Raw genomic sequence first — 2,991 nt, 5'->3', positions numbered from 1 at the left:
TTCGTTATTCAAAAAATTATTAATCTTTATTAGTTCAGAGATAATTGTAATGGCCTCATCTTAAGCCTTGTTTGTATTTTCCACATCTATGAGTTTGCTCGGGTCTGCTAGAATTTGATTGAGATAAATTTCATCATCAGCTACTGTGAGAGAAGGTCTAGACCATTTGTGGAGAATTCACATTGCAGTCCACCAACTACGCGTGTGTCCCAGGTGGTGAACTTCAAGCAGACTTCAGAAATGTATAACAGGTACAAGCACTCGTTGGTTGGGTCTTCAGCTATCTGTATTTGTGTCTGCAACAGAGTATAATCAAGGCACTAGAGATTAGAGATTATATATCTGTCTTTGATCGAGAATTTTTATATAGCTTGTATTCTCTCAAAGATGGAGTAATGGAGCACTTGATATAATTTACAACTGCAATTCAATTGTTGTTGTATGGGTAGCCTTGAGCTGTTTCTGTGTGATGGTTTTCTTGCTGGTTTCCTAAAGTATTTAATATTGATTATGTGTTGCAAGTTTACATTACATTCTCACGTATAAGCAAAATAATCATCCACACTTGCAATTAGCATTGGTTTTGTCTCCTCTTTGCATTTAAGTTTTGGAACCAACAAAACCTGACCCCACCCGCAATACAAGGTGGGGTCAAAGGTCTTTGGTAGAACCCTCAGACTTTACATGAAAGATGGGCACAGATTCTCGGTCTTAAAAGTTAAGTACAGTGCCATAGACCTGCATTTTCTCTAATAGCCAACAAGGGGCCACAAAGCCTATGAGAAAATGACCCTGCTTCTCACTTACTTTCTGTCTTCAAAGCCGTGTCCACACAGGAAGCATTTTGCAGCAATGTGGTGACCAAAACAAGAGAATCACATGCAAGTTCAAATAAATACAGTTGAAATAACTGCAGACAGGACCCAATATGAAGTCACTGAAATGACTGCCAGTGAGCAGCGCAGAATACTGACTGACATATGAGCTAGCGGTAAATACATTACAGGGTTACCTAGGCAACTGAAGCCTGGAATGTCCACAAGAGACCAAAAGTCAACTTCAAAGTGATGAGCGATGGGAAATGACTTCCTGTGTGGACTCAGCTTTGGTAAACATTATCCTGTTTGTGATCTCAGTTGTTAGTGTTACGTGATATTGAATTCTGCACGATATTCACTTTATAAACTATGGTCCCATTAACAGTAAAATAGATAATTAAGACACAGTGTGAGCGTGGCTAACTTGTGATTGACAGGTCCCCACCATATGAGTACGCAGTGCTCTTGGTTTCTCATCAAAACCACATAAAGTCTGAAGCTTAAAAATTAGACTCCACAAACAAACGAGTGATATCATATTAGGTATGTTAACCAGCTTTTATTCACAGTCTATGAATGGGTCACTAAAACACTGAAACACAATGGAAGCCTTTTCAAAAGGCTGCTGTTTCTTTTCTATTTGCACCTAAAAGTTGCATCTCAGCATTACATAAAAATAGTAATCATGGATACATCAGCTCAAGGTGACTAGTATATGTGTGTGCTGGGTGTGCTGTGGTAGAGACATTAGGATGTCACTGCATCTTCTGGAAGAACTATTGAGAAAGAACATTGTTTTCTGTTACTGACCAGAGCCAGTTAGCATGTATTTGCACTGCTAGCTAAGCACTTGACGCAAAGCGTCATCTAGTCTCCTGCTTCCTCTTTTTGACAGCCGTCACCAAATTAAACATACCTCATGAAATTAGTCACTTCCCTAAAGTTTAACTCCATCTGTATGTCTGCATGTAACTTGTGCCTACTTCCCAATTTGAACAGTAGCAGTTAAAAACAAGACTTGGTCCACTCCCGTACCGGCATTTTTTTGCTGCATCAAGTCTGTAATTTTTTTAACCGTAGGATGGGAGGAGGCTGTGAGGAGAACTCTAATCTGTACACCTGAAAGCAGTAATTGTGAGACAAAGAGGTGCTAATTTTTGTTTTTCAACACAAGACATAATTATTATTGGGCTGATGAACTGTAATGAAGAAGAACACAGTTGTGTATAATTTTTATTATTGGACTTTACTTTGCATAAGTCACAGTTCAAACTAATCCTCCTTTTATTTTATGCCGGGTCTTGGTGCACTTTTACCTGATAATTTTCTTGTTAACTGCCTCTTATTAACACAAGGTTTATGCAACTTCTGGGTGGTGCTGTTGTGTCTGAGATGACCATATGAAGGCTATCAACTCTCAGTGACATCATACAGAGCCAAAATGAGAAAACAGTCTAAAGCAGTCTGAAGCCTGTGCTTTTGGGTTATAAGAATATGACTCCTTTGCTATGTTTAATATAAACATTAACCACTGCAGCAACGTGTACATAACAGAAAATCAGGAAAAGCATAATAAATCCCCTTTAGCTATATATGAATCAAATTGTGGCAATCTTATGACTGACAGTCCAAGCTTAGGTCAAAATGAGAACACTTGGGTCAGACACTCATAACACTCATCCTTTTGTGGTTTTCTTGCATAGATGTCCATTATGCACACTATTCATTTCTTTTGTTTCTTTCCTGTCTTTTTTCTTCCTCCTTTTCTCTCTTCTCTTTTTCCATGATGCTTATTTTTATAAGAAGGAATTCTGCTGGTCTCGGCACTGCTAGTGTCACCATGGTATGTATTCCTAGGAGGCCAGCCAAGCCTAAACACACATATGCAATATCCATTCCTTTCCTTTTAATAACCAAACTCCTCACACACAGCTAACACCCAGGGAAACACACACACGTGCACGCACATACACGCACACACCCACCTAGCTAACCACTCAATTTTCTGCCCACCTGTTTAAACATAGCAGTGTGTATATGTATATGTGCGTACGTGTGCAAGTGCTTCCTCATAAAGAGGCCTATTGTCCTCCTGGCTGTAATGTGTGCGCTGTGTCATGAATTGGCTCTGCATCCACAAAGACCACTGCTGATTTTAGCTTAAAACTAAAAC

At 39.3% G+C, this 2,991-nt stretch overlaps 1 long non-coding RNA gene across 1 annotated transcript; it reads right to left on the bottom strand.

Annotated features, from left to right (window-relative positions):
* Positions 1-1,022, bottom strand: LOC145420030 (uncharacterized). The gene is made up of 2 exons (XR_013901305.1): positions 808-1,022; positions 1-296 (listed from the first exon to the last, which is right to left on the bottom strand). It is a non-coding gene; the product is annotated as an uncharacterized LOC145420030 (long non-coding RNA).
* Positions 1,023-2,991: the final 1,969 nt, after the last annotated feature.

This window comes from Astatotilapia calliptera, chromosome 14 (genome assembly GCF_964374335.1).
Source record: "Astatotilapia calliptera chromosome 14, fAstCal68.1, whole genome shotgun sequence".
Lineage (NCBI taxonomy): Eukaryota > Metazoa > Chordata > Actinopteri > Cichliformes > Cichlidae > Astatotilapia > Astatotilapia calliptera.
The sequence above is the reverse complement of the archived record's forward strand: the minus strand, read 5'-3'. Positions and strand labels throughout refer to the sequence as shown.